The following is an 18,982-nucleotide window of genomic DNA, read 5'->3' as shown; positions in this document are numbered from 1 at the left end:
AGCGAGATGTAGAGATGTAGATCTTTTTTTATAGAAGAGAGATAAATATTTACACATATTGAGGAGGTGATATAGAGTTTCATAATCAAACAGAAATATGTTCTAATTAATTCGCAAAGGTCTTTTACGTTGTAGGAATGCGTATCATGATTCGTAATTATTGCAACAGGTACATCACATCGATAAATATGCCGCGTATTTGTTCATAACTCTATTTGCACTTTTCGAATTTGCGATACAATATAAATCGAGCCAATTTCATTGAATTTTATGAAATATATATAGATATTTTTATAATCTTTTTTATTTATTTTATTTTATAATTTATACTCTAAATCTAAAATCAATGGATGATCATTGATATCAGTGTCAAGTATGCCACTAATAATCCAATGAATGAAATGTGATTCCCTAACCTAGCTAATCTTGTTTTAGTGTATGTGCATAAATTAAGTGAATATAGTATTGGAAGATTGAATTAACGTGCAAATATCAGTATTTTAATTATAATGTTTAAACATTTTTCCTTTTTTAATTGGCCTTTACTGATTATCCAGTACCAAGTATGCCACTGGGTAATTAGTGACTATACACTGACTATACTTCAGATTTAGAGAGTAGATATTTTTATAATCTCTTTTAAAAATACCTTTTTTTTTTGATGATTTGAAAACTTGATTCGAATAAATTTGGTCTGACCGGATTTTAAAGTTTAAAGTAAAATTTTAAATTTGTATGACATTTCCCGAGTATCTTTAAATCTAAAAAAATTCAAGAGAAAATAAATTTTTTAAAAATAGAACTATTGTTACTGTATGTAACGTTTGTATCGAGTGATGTGTATGTGATTAAGGTAAAGCGGAATAATTTACTGCATTTTTGCACAGCCGCCATTGTGCAGGTTACTCATGATGAAAATAAAACAAGTCGTAATTACAAATGCATTTTCCAATTTTTGTTTTTCGACAAAATTGTCGGTGATGATGTTATTCTTTCACGTACATCAGCGTGCTTATTCGCAAATTCTGTAAATCCTTTTTCCGCGGATTTATTACCATCGTTAATAAATTCCACGTTTTCGCAAAATTTAGAACATCACAATTTGCCATCCGCAGCCATTAATCACTATTTTATTATCTTCCGCATGCTTAACGTAGCTTAAATTACAAATTTAAGAAAAAAAGTAGATATAATCACGCAGTAATTAGGATCGCGAATATATTACGTAGTTTTGGCTGTGGTAGGTATTTATATCTGCCATCTAACGTTCATCATTATTCATGTGAAGGCAATGAACAGCTTTTAATATAAATTTGCGTGATTTTATAAGTTTAGATCAGTTATCTGCGAATGTGTTCTCTCATGTTCTCAACAAAGCGCGTAGGACTCTACAGAAACTTTCTCGAGTAGCGTAAATCATGGACGAAGGTTAAAGCTTTCCGATAATCCTCTATATATCACGTGAAGCGTAAGGTTCAAATTAACGTAAATGCGGTTTTCGCCCTCTGAATCCAGTAATTGTTGCCTCTATATGTACCTGGGGACGGCGATTTTGCCACTCGCTCCGTTACTTGGAACTTGTTTTCTTGTTATATTACTCTTAACCTACCAAGACTGGAATTTCCTGTTCATCGCACAGGGTGAACTTGAATTTTAAACGCGCGTACGCGCGCGCTCTATATAGGCAGGTCAGTTTCTCTCAGCGCTGCATTTCAAAACAACGGAAGTTGGAAAGAGGACGAATAGTAATTAGGATCTTGTTGAAGTGCAAATTAGAGAGAGAGAGAGAGAGAGAGAGAGAGAGAGAGAGAGAGAGAATCTGAATAATTTTCTGTATTTGATTTTAATACCTTTTTAATAAAGTATACAGTAGCAACAAAATTAAATGTACATTTGTACTTGTAACTACGGATATTTAGTAACATTTATGTAACATAATAGGAGATTAAATAACTGTTAAATAATGTTTCATAGAAATTAAATAGTAATAATTGGAGTAATAAAATTTAATTTACTTGGTCATGATCTGAGTTTTAATGGTGAAACTGTGATTGGAAATTGGTGTTCTTTATATGCAAAAGAAAGTGAAGACGAGCTAGCTAATGCAGATTCTGAATATTCATACGGTATTTGCATATCTTGCAGTGTAATGTATTGATTTGTTTCGAATTTTCTTACTATCGTGCTCCATTTAATAGTTGATATTTTCTATCTCGATGACGTAATAAAAAAATATGTTAATTCAGATTTATTGTTTAAAAACATCGTTAATTTTTCATTTTTACTTAGATGAAATCAAAGTGACAACATAATTTATGAGCAAGTGAACACATAACATAAAAAAGTATTTTAAAACGTAAATTCTAAGATGAAAATGTGGATTAATTTAACATATCATAAATGTTAATTTTACTGAAAAAATATGCTTTCACGGTTTACAAACTGTATCGATATTATCTTATTTTGTATTTATTTTCTTCTATAATATTTTTGTAATTTTCTAATATAATCGTATTAATTTGAGTCGCTTGGAACGTACGATTTACGTTAAATTCGACATATTTTTTCCAACCGTATACATTTGTCGATATTCTTCGTCATGTACAATAAACTATATAATTAATTTATTTTATTCCGACATTTATTGTGATGAATTCGTGGCGTTAGGCACAAGTCTCTTGCTTTGAGATGAGTAGGTTGACAAATGCACGCTTTTGTTCCTAACGTTCATTGAATGGATTCATCCGCGGGATTTAGTGATATAGGCGTCAAAAAATAGAGCTATCGTGAATATGGTGAACGGGACGCCATTGTAGAATAATATATCGCTATAGCTATTGATCGACATCACGAGTATGTATATATATGCAAAATACGCACCGCGTATAGCTCTTGCCACTCGTAACGGTGCGTGTCGCGACCTTTTTTATCATTCCTGAACTTGCGTGCGGCGACCTCGTTGCGACGTGCGGAATATTAAAGACAACCCCAACCGGCTCGATAAAATTATACGGATGCGGCTGCGGCTGCGGTGCACCACCCGGACGGGGGTGATATTCCGCAAATTTCACGGGATATTGAACAGTCGTGATACCAATCCTGACGCCGCTTGCTGCGATATTGGTCGCAGCAACGACAGCGTGATACGCGGCGTTTATGTTGCGTTGCGTTGCATGACGTTTCGGTATGCCAGAGGAATATCGAGTGTCGCGACGGGATATCCCCTAACGACAGGACAGTGAGCGAATATACGCGCAATCGATCGTTTAATTGCGGTCATGTAGGAAGAGTTAACCATTTCGTTAATAAGCATGTTAGACAATACTATAAGCCACAACGCGAGATACAGAGAGTTTATTATCGCGGTATCATCAAAGTCGAGCGGTTAAGGTTATTCGTCATAATAAGTAGTTTTCCCTGAAATTTCGCGCATTGTCGAAATAACGCATTTACATCTGAGAAGGTTGCGGTCTACCAGATCCGAACTGTTGTACATAATAGTATGCATATTACGCCGTAAGGATATTTGCAAATTCGTACATGCGCAAAAGTTGCTCTCCCCTGATGCTTGGCTAATTTCAATCTTCCCGAACGTTATTAAACTTTCCCCGAAAGTTACATGCCGTTCAGTATGCTATATATGTAGTCAACGTAACGATTTTCACATATACACACAGAAATCGCAAGCGCACCCTTATCGCTCGAGGGAATTTCCGAAAAACTTTCGAATCTGCAAACGAATCTAGGGATGGGAAATTTTGTAGCGGCAAACGTCTCCAAGGATCCGTTCCTTTACCTCTTTCTCTCTCCTCTTATACGATACGAACGATTGAAAAAGAATGTTTTTATTTTTGTATTATATGAACTCTCTTTTTTTCATATGAAAATTTATATTAATTTCTTGTTGTCTGGAATATTTAATCAAATTATAACATATAATTTATGATGTGTATCATCTACTACGCTGTGTCATCTATAATCACTTAAGTCATTTTATCACCTTTTTTGTGGCAAGTCGCTAAAAAGTCATTGTCGTTTAAAGTGAGTCACTATACAATAGTCGTAGTATAATACATACTGTTGTCCCTATGAGCTAACATGAGATTTATAAAACATATAAAAGGTTTTTGTCACTTTTTTTAAAAAGTAGTCACTATTTAGTATTTTTGGTCTGATCACCGAATATGACAGTATAAATAATTTAAACGTTCTTTGTAAAAATTATAATCTGTGAGAAGAACAATGTATCTTCTTTATACCATCTTTCTATATTTCCAATTAAATGCGAAAATTCGATAGTTCTACTTTTCCGACGAATAACGACGTAGCTAACCATACAGCAAAGCACGATTATTGCTCATTCTGCGGAGGCATTATCTGTAAATAATGTGCGCCATTTCTCTACAAAAGTATACGCACGTCGCAACAAAGCCGATCGATATTTCATTTGGTGGCTACCCGCTTTAAACCTCGGACGTGTTGCCACAAGACCGGATTGCTTTGCCGGACAGTACTGAGTCATATTACAGTTTGTATAGCAAGAATGTTGACAGACACTTCATTAGAGTTTATACGATTTTACCTCGTTTATTTATTTCTTTGAATTTACTTCAATCTATATAAATTCTTTTATGCGTCGAAAGACGATAATTTCTGAATCTATTCAAGGTATTGTAATTTTTTTATTTTAATTTTTCGTTTGATTTGATCGTTTGATTTGATCGTTTGATTTATTGACGATTGTTATGAAACTTGTTGCAATTTGTTGTACAATTTGATGCATTTAAATACACATATATGCATGCAAACACAGACGCGTGCATGTATGCATATAGCCAGAATTCAGAATGTACTTCTCACACACGATTTTCGATTCTCCCTTATTCGGTGAAACTTCTGCGAAGTAGTTTCTTGGAGATCTTCATGTAACTTGGAAGGTTGATATCAAGTAGTTGTTAGCTCGCCTTCCCAAAGAAAGTAGAGGAGTGCATCGTATCGCGCATTGCAACCGAAAAGAAAGTCTCTGAAATGTAAAACGGGGGTAAAAAAAACTTTACGTATAATTTACATAAAAATAAAAAAGTCACATAGAGAACTTGAGGCTCAAATACGAGAGACTTTTTTTATATAGAAAGTTTTATATGAGTAATTTATCGTTCAGTAATGTCTAACTTTAAAGTTACAGTTAGCAATAGACGATCAGCATGATAATTATAGTTCGTAAAGAAGGCGTGCTATTTGTCAACGATAAGTAATCTTTCAGATAAGTAACTTTAAAACGTCGAAAATCGAATTCGATAAGTTATCAGTATCGATCTGATGCACATACAGTTATCTTGTATGTATATTTATCTCTTTTTATACAGTAATATCTACTCGAAGAGATACCAACGTATTTTTAGGAGAGAAATATATGTAGACGATAAGATAATTTTGTAGTCGGAAAAGACGTTTTATGGATCGACAGATAAGCGGGAGATTGAAACACAAGATTTGAAGCAATACAAAAAATAAGAAGATAGTAAAGAAATTTCCGTTCAAAATTGTTTTCTGACGATTTATGTCTTTACGTGATTTACTACACTTTTTAACTAAATTTCATTTTAATATTTGTTTTCAGTAAAAAGATGATAAATACGAATATGATACTACGATATAATGGAACTCGCATTTCCCAATGTAGCTTGTTATGTATAATTAACTGATATAATTACCTACGTGACACAATAATATGCTGTCGTGAAATGAAAGAGTAATACATTGCTTGTTGAAATTTTTTAGGCAAGTTATAATTTATATTTTTCGCTTTTGAATATTTTTAAATATTAATATTTTTCGCTGAATGATATTTTATTTTTATTAAAATAATAATTGTAGTTCTCTTTCTCTAATGTTGTTTATGTTAACAGTCTTTTTTGTATAAAACAGCGCACGTAGTGATGCGACGAAAGTTATTACTCCAAAAGTTAAGGTGTTTCGACATATACTAATAAATCACCTACATATCTACGTGCATATGACGGGGAGTGACGTCCGTACTTTCACGCAGTTTTACGGGTTTTGGACTTTTCAGCGAGCCATTTATACGATATATAGGTAATAACAAAGTTCTCATATGTTACAGAAGCAGTACTGAAAAAATTGTGAACGTTGAATCGAGAGAAATAGCTAAAAATAGATAAAATTAGAAAAAATAAAGGAAGTTTATATTTATGCGATGTAACGGACAGTTTTTTTTAATACTCATGAATATTTATAAAAATTTTACTTAAAAATGCAACAAATTATAATTTTGGCACGAAACGCTCTCACTTTCTAATGCGAATAATACATTCTTCTGCGAATAAACGTTATTTTTAACAACAAGCAACAAGCGTAGCACGCGATTTATTTTTGTTTGACGTACGACAGTGTTGATTTTAATTATTCATTCGAATTATGCGCAACATAGTTTGCTGGAAATAGCTTTTATATTTAACAGAAGTTGCGCGTCTCTGATCGAATTTCTCAAGAAGAACATCTGAAAAACTGAGCTGTAGAAATCTTTCTGACCTGAACAAGACAATGCACTTCCTCGCTCGTCCCTTGTATTATCAGCTCGTCCCGTACGGTCTTTTACTATTATAGCCTTTACTAAATCGGTTTTGCATAATCCCGTTTGAAATCGGTTTTACTCCGAGGATTCAAAGCGGATTGTACGTGCCCGAATTTTTTACACGTTTTATTTCAACAAGTAAAGAGACCGCTATGTCAATTTAGTCTATTATGTTTACGTTTAATTTATTAAATTTACCTTATTAAATTCATATTTTTGTGTTATTGCGCCGCAATAATCATTTGAGAGACGAGACAGAGTAAGTTTTATGAAATTATAAATAATGCTTGTACATTCGTACATTTTTAATATCTTTAGTTCAGCCAACTGTTAACTTTTCATGTTACTCTTATATCCGATTATCTTATCGATCACAAATTATTTTTGTTATTTTGAAACGAGTACCTGTTACACCTTAATACAAGTACGTTTGCCCATACGGCTGTAGAGATATGTGTAAAGGAGAATTGTTTTTGTGTGTGTTATCTATTGGGATGTACACAGTACGTTCTCTTTACTGTCTGATCGAATCAAATGCGAGAGAGCGAGCAGTCCGCTTGGAATTCTCCGAAGCTCGATATAAATTCTCGACTATTGGTTGTGCAGGAGAAAATCAGATTAAGGAGCGCAGAACGATTTACCAATAACGTGTCGAGAAATTTTTTGTGCGATGCCATGGATGAACGTGGCAGCGAAAGGGAGATGAAATCGATAGGATTAGTGCGATCGTGACAAGGGCGTTCCTCCTGGGTGACGCGAATACGGGAAAACTCGTCGCACTGCGAAGCGGAATTTCAGCCTGCTGCATCTGTGTGTAACCACAGCTCTGAAATTACGCAACAAGCGCACGTCCATCTTGCTCGTCGGTTCGATGCCCGTCCCGAATGCATATTGCCGTAATAATCCATAAACAGCGGCGTCATCGGTGGCGTTTGGCATTATCGGATTTGTAAACTGGCCAACGTTTGTGACGCGGTACGGTAAACTCATTGACGTTCAAATATTCTCCTTCCTACCTCTTCAATTTCCAGCTCTTCGACCCATCCTATCGTATTGTGATCGTAGTCGTGCAGTATATATGCATACTTGATGCCTGAGGATCGACATAGTAGTCCGTTTTGTGGAATAATTCGTGGGTTATATTCGTGAAATTGAAGAGTCTTACGCGACCGGGACTCGACGATATGCTGACCTTAATTTCCCTTGACTCAATTTCATTAGCGATACCAACGACGGCGATCGAAAATAACCGAATGCTACTTCATCAAATTTTTGAAAAGTTGTCAGCTGTCAAATAAACTTTGACAAATGCTGGAAATAGATTATATCCTGGAAAAATATCGAATCGTTATAATTTATGAGACATCAAATAAATGTGATTTTGTTAAAGCATGATGATTACTCAAATTGGCTTAACTTTTGATAGATTTTATTTTGAATTATATTTTGAAAAATAATTACACGTATTTGTACTACGACGCACATCGAGGATACATATAATTTAGTGTAATTTATGGACAACGGTGACTAGTTTCTAATTAGCGATACGCATGAAATTTCAGTGGATTGAAAAGTGACCCGCGGAGGCTGAAATTACATAGGTGCTCTTATGCAGGATAAGTTGGCTTTTATCGATTAAGATTAAATCTATGGCTATAGCTACACATATATTAAATTACCGCTGGAAATTATTTTTGTAACAAGAGAATTTGATATTTTGTGCTCGCTTTATACGTGATTTATAGAATATTACGTAGGCGTAATGATAGCACTGCATTTTATCGAATTAAAATCGTATAACTAACAGTAAGTAGTAAAATAACCGCTCCAACATCATTATTATGCTGGTCGAGCTTGGTTTTGCTTTTATTCGACAAAATCCTGTCATAAACAAAGTCGAAGTGATACAACTTTCTCGAGCAATAATCCGTTGGATTTATCACTGAACTTTTAGATTCGGCAGCCACGCCTGTATACACTTGCATCGTATCCGTTTACGAGATGATTCGACCAGCTTGCAATTTCCTACTCTAGCGGGGTGTCAAAGTTCTGATGTTATCCAAGTTTGTACGATTTCCTTCGTGTATCTTACCGGAATTACGATCGAATTTCGTTAAAGTATCGATACGTAACTTTTTGAAATATGACTGAAAATATCTTTTTAATACAATAAACAGTCTTTTTAATACAATGTATATTCTTCTTGGATGTTTAATAAAAGAAATTATAAATTTTGAACTTATCATTTATTAGTGACACGTATTCTTCCACACGCAAGAATTTAAAATCAATTTTGAAACTGCTTTTTACTGACGTATTATAGAATTAGTATTTTATTATTTTTATACGAATTTTTCTTTCATTATATTCTTTCATTATATTTAATAAGGGGAGGACCAAATATTTCTGGTTATTCTAATCAAAATTTGATTATAACAACTTTTGGTTAGAATAACAAAAATTATGTTGTTTTAATCAAAATCTGAAATCAAAAAATTAAATTAACTAAATTTGGATAATTATATTAGGTGTTGGAATTAATTCGTAGCGTTTTTAATGAAAGAATGTTATTTATTTCACATGAGCATTAAAAAATACATTAATGAAAGTACTTCCCATCTCTTGTAAAACGCTACGAATTAATTCCAACACCTAATACATACTAAACATTGTCAGTGTACGGAATATTAAAAGTTTAATTCATTAATTTGTATAAATAAAAGTCTTTAGAGTATAAATAATATTTTTTTATAACTTAACTCAATAACATCAAAAAGTTATTTAAAGATAATAACATACCAAAAAAAAAGAATTCTTAAAGAAATGCACAAATGCTTTAATCCAAGAATATTTTATGCTTAGAATAGCACCAAGAATAAACAATTTCCGATTAACATTAAATTATTCGTAAAATAAAACAAATTTTATTCAAAACAAATTTTATTTCAATAAAAGAATAAAGTTGCATTCGTTCAACATTAATATACTTATGTTAGCATTATTTATTTTTTCTTCAATGATACTTTTTGTCAATTTATTTCAAACCCCCAATATGCTTTTTAGTAACATCAAGATGACAGAAACTAATGCTGTAATAAGTGACGATAGCTTTATAAATGAAGTGCCACATTTATGGAGTATGCTTCCTAATGTGCACGAGGTACAAGCTCTCAAGGAAAAATTGAATCAAACTTGGATTATATCCTCTACTAATGTAGCTTAAAGGCAAGTGAAATGTTGAGACCGTTTTACCAACCTCCGTTAGCCATATTGCAAATAAGGATGCAAACAGACAGTCAACCTCGTCACAATGATAGAGAACGCTGGCTGCATATACAGGCGGATCCGCCGCGACGGATTCATTGCTCATCTCACCCATTTAACTGTGGATAGCAGATCCGCGAATTCGCCGCGGAAAATCCGCCCGCGTGTATAGGCGTCTCTTCGTCATGTGGCAGTGACAAAGTCGGTGGCTGTTCGCGCATCCCCATTTGCAATATAACTGACAGAAACATTAGGACGAGCTGAATATTTCATCCACCCTTAAAGATTGAACCACATTTACAGGTATGTTCCACGAATGCAACAGAGTTCACTCACAAAACCACTGTCAATCATCATTCACTATATCCATGCACATCTTGATGTTACTGAGGGGTTCTTGTATACTGTTGTCTGCCAGTGAATTTTCAAATTTTTAAATAATGCGATTGAATTTGTTAGAATCATATAATGATTTTAGAAACAAGAATACAATTTTAAGAATAAAATATACTTTGCATAAATCTATTTATTATTGATACCAGTGAACATTTATAATTGAAGAGAACATTTTATACTTAAATGAAAGTAAATAACATTTAAGAATAAAAATATACGTGAAATGAAAGGAATTAATTTTTTCTGTGGACTTAAAGTCTTCCCCGAGTTACTTTATATTTTTTTTCTGGCTTTTTCACAGATCTGGCAAATAATAATATACATTTAAAGCAAAAAATAGTTTCCACGTGTTACACGATAGTCGACAGAGTATCGTATACTTTATGTTTGAAACTTACATCCTAATATAGCAGCGCGGATTGAATTCATTTATTTTTGTTGGAACGAAAGTGTTCCTTACACTAGGGTTCCCAGAATTTTCAAACGTGATCGTACGTGATGAGATACGAGTCTGAAACGTAATGTTAGTGATGGAAAGAGCTACGGGCACGTACGCGTTTTAAGCGAGTCCCAAGTTAGAAACCCGATAGAAGTCGTGATTTCGAGGCCCCGCAGGGGAAACGCGGCGATTTTCGAGGAAGACGCGAATCACGTACGCGTATGTAAGATCCACTGGCGCAGGCAACGAGAAAGAGGTAGGTGGTGTATTCAAGCAAAGTGGGGAATGCGAAAAGTATGTGTGCTCAACGAACGGTCGTGGCCATGGCGAAATTATGAGGCAACTCTGGCGCGGCGCAGCGGCAGTCGACCGTTTGTATGCATAGCAAACGTATCGAGCGGGGTAACTTGGACTGAACGGGGGTAGGTAGGGTGTTCGCGTAACGAAATAATTTAGCCGCGCGCTCTGATCTCGCGCGAGCGATGTGCGTTGATACGTTGACTATCAATTATTGTCACTAATAATTTCATCGCATGTCTGACCGACATTGTGACGCGACGTGACGTATTCGTCCCACTAACCGATACCATCTGATCCCGGCTGGCTGACTTGTCAACTGACAAGTTGCTGTTATTGATACGAGCAAGAGGAAAATGCGTTTCGACCATTTGTACGCACACACGCATTACACATGGAATTTCGTCGGTGTGTTTATACGAGCCTTGTTTGCCGCGTAAATCCTACTGCTTGAAATTGGCAATTAGTTGGCCACTGTGTCTTTGCGGTGGTCCCACGCCGGAAGCATTTCCGGATAAATAATTGCCAATTCCGCCATGTCTCGCGAAAGGATTGGACTTCACGTGGCAGGTCATTCTCTTTCATTTACGAGAATGTATAGTACGTAATTTGGCTGCATGTGGGAAGGTAGAGCGTTAAGATTCTGTTAACATACCTACGGAGACACAGTTCAATAGTTTAACAAACGAACATTATATTTGATTGGAACTTAATCTTCGAAAAAAAAAAAAACCTTTATTCTTCTTCAGAAAGTCTTCATTCAATATCGTTAATTAAAACAAAATTGCGTTTGCACAAGTCTACATTAAACTCAACCGCACAAAATTCAAACTATATATCTGTAATAGTATTATAATTATACAATTAAGAACTTTAAAATGTAATTTATCTCTTAGTCAGCAAGAAATTTGTTCTCTTTTTTAAACATTTCCATTATATTATTTCGCAAGATTACGCGGTTAACGAAAAGAACTTGTGTATTTAAGAGATATATATAGACGTAACTCAAGATAGGAAATATCTTCGATGTGTGTTTTAATCTTCGCCAAGTTTCTATCGCGAGGTTTTCGAATTTCCGCTCATATCAGCACAGGTATGTTTCTATGAAGAGCGTTTCCTGCCAATATCCTCTGTGAATTTTCGGCAAGCAAGCTGGGAAACGTATTTTCTGGTGTATCTGTATAATCTTTTCACATACATTCTGCTATTTCTTGGTTTCTTGAAAAAGTGCAACTCTTTTCTCTTGATATAACCATAACTTGACAGTTTTTCTCGCAATCGAACATTACAACAAATGACGGAGCAAATTGTTACGTTACTTTGTCATTGAATACACAGGTAAGTTCCGAATTACGTACGAAGCACATAATACATCATTTATCTTCGTTGTTCACATTGAAGAATAAAGAAAGATAAAATGAAGATAAAATTTCATGCGCTTCATGCTTAATTCAGAACGCATCCCAGGTTACACGTAGTAACTAAAACTGAAGTTGGGTTGGCATTTCATATATATCTTCAAACCTTTATTTTTTGCATTTAGAGCCGGTTGTTTCATCTTTCGATAAACTATGTGGTAATTTACCTACTGGATGAACAAAAGAGTAAAAGAGTAAAAGCATAATAGAATAAAAGATTAAGATAGCGAGCTGAAGTTTACCGAAAGATGGAACAAATCCGACCTTAATCGTCCAAACTCTTTGTATATATGAAACATTGAAGAACTCTAGAATTCTTTGAAACAAAGCCAGAATTCTATTAATTATATCAATATTTTAAAACCAAAGTGCCAACTTTACAAACGTTAATAATAAATTTATGAAATAACGATATTTTTAGTTATATGAAAAGAACATTCAGTTTACGTCTCTATAACAGTACCTATGTTGCTGCTGTACAGGATACGATGCAATTGATCGTGAGCTTCTAAAGAGAGTGTGTATCTGAAAGTTAAGTTCTTCCATGAAACATTTGAATGGTTCATTTATTTAGCTCTTCGTTACGATCTCGTTAAAACTCGACGAGATATCTTGCGCAGACACGCGCGGCATATACCATTCATTGCTGTGCGAGAGGATATAAAAATCTACAATCTTCGTAATTTTAACGTTTTTTAAAGTTTGCGACGTATCTAATGTCTGGTTCGAATACAGTTTGTTCGTTGAATATGCCGTTACATACGCGTCAATCAAAAATTCGAACTATTTTTAAAAACCATCGGGAGTTATGGAACTATTGTGAGTGTAAATAAAACCATTGATAAAACGATTTCGATTTTGTTAAAGTGAAACTAACTTTACAGAGATCCGATCGTTTATTTTCACGAAGCGATACGTTTATCAATTAATGATGGATATAGAGAAGAAAAGTATTTGCGGAAGATGTTTTAAAAATTCAATAGTTCTTATTATGAAGTTGTACAATTTTGTCACCTGTATTTTTGAAATACTGTATTCTTTATTTGTTTAACATTTCATGTAACAAAGATCTCACAATCTGTTTCGGAGACTACGAGACGACGATGTTACTTGAAGATACTTTTAATAGATTGAAATTCCATTGGGATCGGACAAAACGAGTTAATCGAAATGAATTTCATTTTGTCGAACTGATTATAACACTAGTTTACAACAAATAATTACTTTTTAGTGATCAAGATGCTTCTTATAGTTTCTTGAATGCTGCAAACGATGTCAGAAGTAAAATTTCATTAATATGTCATGTTTTCGAGATAATTAATATTTAATGCATAACATTCTTTTTTGCGATATTTAAAACTTTTGTGTAAAAAAAGGTTAACGTTATATTGAAATTTCAGAAAATATAAATGTATTGATTCTCTTCTTTAAAATGCATTTAAAAAATTGTTAATATTTATTTTTTAGCCATGTTATGAAGGATTTAAATATAGAATTCTTCTAAGATAACATTTTATATTTATGATGACAAAGTCACAATTTCCAGTTTATGATTATTGATAAATATATACAGACCAATAGACCATACAACTTTTGTCTGAAATATTAAAAAAAAATTTTTTTTGAAATATTTGAGATGGGCAATTGAAATAAGACATCCTGTACGTTATATATTTAATTAAGTAAAAAGTAACTTTGTATTTTTAGATTTAAATGTTACCTAAAAATATACGAAATTACTCAACCCAATACATATATCTATATGTACATATACTAGATATACATATTTAAAATTTGCAATGATAAATTACGTTGTATATTGATAGTCAAAAGTAAAAACAGAAGTATGTGGCTGGTATTCAGTCGATTCGTATACTTAAGATTGTCTTAAAATGCTATGAACCAATCAGAGAGCTATATTAGCATATCTTAAGGTATTACATAAGTCAGTCTTAAAATAAGAATGACTATAAATACCGGTTTATATGACTTTATCGTTATAAACGGAAAATTTGCCATCTTAGAACAATCCTGTACGTAAATCTTTTATAACGTGGCTAAAAAATAAGATGTTGAAATAAAAAAAAATGCTTTTTATAAATGAACAAAACTTCTGAATGTTTTTGGCATCGAAAAATTTATAAGAAACACTTTGCCTGATTTAAAGTAATTAAAAAAACATTTTTTTGTTAACTAGTGTATAATAGTCCTGTGAACGTTTTATTTTTGAATTTTTATCTATAATACAGAAGAGCGTTTTTTTTAACTCCCTGTTTAAGTAGTACCCTTTTGTTGAATAGAATTTTCAATGAGCCACGCGAGACGTTCATAAAACACGAGTGCTCTGAAGAGTATGACGCTTACTCCGTCAACGGCAACGAATATTAACGATAAGTCTTAAGCGGGATAAAACCGTGTAGCCCATTTCGCAAGCGGATCGATATATATAAGCATGTAGCTCCTGTTTGTAGTGCATATAAATTCTATTTTAATGCGATATTAGGTTTTCCACCGAGCGTTTCGGTAAACCTGCAGAAGGAGCATCATTCTCTACTTGAACGTAGATCGCGATAGATCGTCTAACCACTCGTGTATAGAACTAACCTCTAAGCAGGTTCATTTGGGAATGCGTATTCCAATTTGGCCACGATCGTGCGAACCCAATCAGCGAATAGATCGAACTTCGATATATGCGGTTGCCTAGTTCGATAGACTCTCGAGGCACGTTTTCCTGCCTGCCTGCTCCAATGCTGAGTCGGTTGTTCAGGTAAGGCCCGTTCTCGACGTTGCCACGTATACTAACAATCACGATGGGACTCAAAGCGCTCTACCTTTGATTCTATTTGTGCACCGGACAGGTACGTCCAAAGATACAACGCCTACGAGTGCGAGCAACCATTGTGCGCTGGTACGTACGTAATACTGTAGAATCGCCTTGTGGTAAATCCTCTTCCTCCTTCTCCATCTCCTTTCTCTCTCTCTCTCTCTCTCGCTTTCTCTTGCCATCTCCTTCCGTTGCCGCGTTCTCTTTCTCTCATTCTGGTTCTCCAGGAAGACGGGCAAGCTGATCCATCTATACGAACTGCTGCGCCGCATTGTTCTCAAATGGTACAGCTGGCTGGCTCCCCGTACTCTCGCCATACGTCGATGTCGGCGCGTGTTCGCGTACGTACGCTTTGTGTTCGCCTGACATACGCCGCGTTTGACGATGACGCTTGACGGTGTCGCGTATACGAATGTATAATTATTTTAGACGATGATTAACGTCATGCATGTGAATCGAATGCACGATCCGAATTCTTTCCCTCCCGTGGACAAGAAACGGAAAGAAATTCGACACGTACCTATGCAGGTACCGGTTTTGACCGGTTAGGACTGTTACAAATTAGATTCGGTACGGTTCCCTTTCTTCTGATACGTTATGTCCACTGTCTCGAAAAGCTTTCGGCAAATAGAATTAAATGACAATGTAGCGCCGACCCAGGAACTACGTTCGAGCGTTTGGAAGCTAAATCTGACATAGTTGGAAATAATTGGTAGCACTCAATTTTATTGGAGAGTGGATTGTGCGGACGAGTCTGTAAGAAGTATTGTCCGGTAGAAGCACTTCGAGTTCGGGTTGTTCAGTGTACGGTACTCCGGTTTGTCCCTTCGCAAAATTTACGGGTCGCTTCGATCGATGGAAAATTTATTTGCCTGTTACGTCATAGTACACGACAAAGACAAACGTTGGAGGAATTACCGTGTGAGATGCGCAGTATTCGGCAAGGAGCATATATACATAGAAGCTTGTTATTGTCGCATAACGCAATTTCACGTATCGATATTTCCGCTCGCATTTACCTTAAAAATATGATAATGAGATTATATGCTTCGAATCTCCGATATTCGTGATTTCATTCGCGCAAATATAATTTCGAGATAGTTATCTGCAATATTTGATATGCGAAATGAAAACCCGTTATTTGCACGCATTGCCGTATCGCCGCAACGGCCGATAAAATTAATTGTCCGCAAGCATATTTAATTTTGCAACGAGCATATATCTATCACATGAAATACAGCCGTTGTTAGGTCTCTGATACTTTGTTATTAAAAGGTTACGTCATTATAGCGGTCGACGTCTCTCGTTTACAAAATTGACATCTCAATTCCTGTCACGTTTTGTCCGTCAATATTATTGTATTAATTGCTATTTGTAATATATGAAAGACTTGCAAAATTATATCATTATACACACATTTTATGTATTCAATGATCTTTATATGTTTTGCAAAATAACAATTAATCCATATAACAAAGTATTACATTTGCCATTTAATAATAAATCTCTTATAAAATTTCAATACTTTGATCAATTTGATGCATTATAATAACTTTAATGTGAACAGAAATATACGGAATTCACCTTTGAGACTGTCCTTATTTCTGCTTTGTATTCTAGAATAATTCAACTGAATCGATATTTCTTAATAAAAGAACCGATATCAGAAGCTGCTTATATGTGCCGCAACATTTCATTTTTCGAAAAATTCATAGGTGCACATATTAAATCAGAGTTCAAGAATTATATGAAAATGTGAAGGCCCAAAATGTACAGGTAGCTATATTTTATCGTCGACAAGAATGAATTTACGGTCGAGCTGCAAAGAAACACTCATGATTGTTTATGGCAGCGGGGGTTTTCCGTTACGGCTTGGTCCCGCAATTCTTTTTCTTCTTTCGTTTTTCGCACACATTTATGCACTCGCGAGAGCCCCGCAAACACCTATGGGACTCTCATAAAAAACGAACCATTGTTCATCGAGTTTACCATTTTCCACGTTTCTTTGCGACTTTCATCCCCCGCGGGAGCTGGTTCGTTTTTCGAAGTTACGACTCATCCGGTACGTAGAACCGTTTCGTGCGAATATCTTATGGGACGTGCTGAAAGGAGGAAGGGAGAAGACTCTACATTACAATTACCAGCGTAAAAAAGTTTAAGTCACTTAACATTGTGCGCCATGCAACTATGCAGATGGCATTAAAAGTGGAAGGTGGAAGGCAAACACGTTTATGCAAACGCGGTGGAACGTCACGCGCTACGCGATATCTAATGCATAAGCATGCTACTAAAACACGTTATTCCATGATATTTTGAAATGCAGTTGCGGTCACTGGGCATTGTTTGACATTTTCTGAATTATTCTGCGAGTTTATTACTCGTGAATTCGGAAAGAGAAAATTGTTGCAATTTTAATATGTTTTACTGTACTTTTAACATGCAATCATTTGTTTATACTGATCAAAATAATACGACTAATAAGTAATAAAATAATAAGACTATAGAAATCTAGGGAATAATTGAACAATTTGGATTGAAATATGGAATCTGTTTCGAATAATAGTTTTGTAATACGTTTCCAGATTTATTTATATAATATTCAATTTTTTTTTTATAGTGTTTACGCTTTTAAAATGTAAATTTTATTATTTTTGAACTGTCGATCTAATTTTTCCTGTTTAATAAGTTATTAATACAATATTAATTATTACTGTTGTTAGCTACGCCGAATGTCTCTTATTCTTCGATATTTAGAATTCGTGTACATATGAGCGCAGATCAGGTCTTCCCATCACGTGTTTGGAGGTATTTGCAATGATTTATTTCACAGACGAGTCTGTCTGCTTCGTAACGCCCCACAGGAACCCGGCATTATGCGAGGGCGTATATGACTCCGAAGTTTCACGAGGATTCCAATATTTACTGCCTCGCGTGCCGGATAGAGTTCTTTATACCGATTTTACGTACCAGCTGTTGTGCTTCTATCCGTAACTTCGACTTTTTCCAACAAAAATGTGGACCGCACACTTCGAGAACGCTCTGCACATGACGGTTTACGAGGATCATCGTCATCGCGACGGGCTTCTCCATCATATTTAACCCTCTGTCAGTTACATTCCGTCATACACTCCCACTGGGTGGCCGAATTAAACACGTGCGCGGTCCACCCGGATTGTGTCTGTCTAGAAATGGTTCTGCTAAAGGACAGAATGATCATTAATATAATACAGTGTTTCAGCAGAAATAGATACACCGATAACTGTCTTATATTGTTCTTTCTCGTTAGTAATTTAAAATCTATAAAAATAGTCATTTAAAATCTATAACAAAAATTGATCAATTATATTATTTTAGAAGAGATATAAAAAGAAATTTAAAAAATAATATCACTACATAGAGAGAGATACGTGTTAGCTTTTTCGTTTCTTTCATTGCTTATTGTTAATCGCGGAATAGAATAGAATGGGTTTGATGGCACTGTAGTGGTGAGAGAATCTAATGTAATGTTATGGGTTTACGGCAAGCCATATGGTGAAACACTAGAAATCTATACGTTCTTTTTTTTTTACGCTGACACGTTCCTTCTCTGTAACAATGTTACCGTTTTCATATCCGAATCTGCCAACGTGAAATTGGCGAATCGAAGCAACATAAACGATAAAATTATCGCAGTTAGGCGTATCTAAATTGAATTACGTTATCATTCTTTTGAATTTATTATTCTTTTGAATGTTGTCGATGTTATGGAA

At 34.7% G+C, this 18,982-nt stretch overlaps 2 long non-coding RNA genes across 2 annotated transcripts in view; one reads left to right on the top strand and one right to left on the bottom strand.

Annotated features, from left to right (window-relative positions):
• LOC147908771 (uncharacterized) overlaps positions 1 to 18,982 on the top strand; it is a 98,519-nt gene that overhangs the window by 22,977 nt on the left and 56,560 nt on the right. The window lies entirely within an intron of this gene.
• LOC147908772 (uncharacterized) overlaps positions 1 to 18,982 on the bottom strand; it is a 73,531-nt gene extending 54,549 nt beyond the window's left edge. Inside the window, exon 1 of the long non-coding RNA XR_015546038.1 lies at positions 1 to 18,982. This exon is cut by the window's left edge and continues 17,306 nt beyond it. This is a non-coding gene — a long non-coding RNA (uncharacterized LOC147908772).

This window comes from Acromyrmex echinatior, chromosome 8 (genome assembly GCF_024713525.1).
Source record: "Acromyrmex echinatior isolate Ae372 chromosome 8, ASM2471352v2, whole genome shotgun sequence".
In the NCBI taxonomy this organism is placed as follows: Eukaryota; Metazoa; Arthropoda; class Insecta; order Hymenoptera; family Formicidae; genus Acromyrmex; species Acromyrmex echinatior.
The sequence above is the reverse complement of the archived record's forward strand: the minus strand, read 5'-3'. Positions and strand labels throughout refer to the sequence as shown.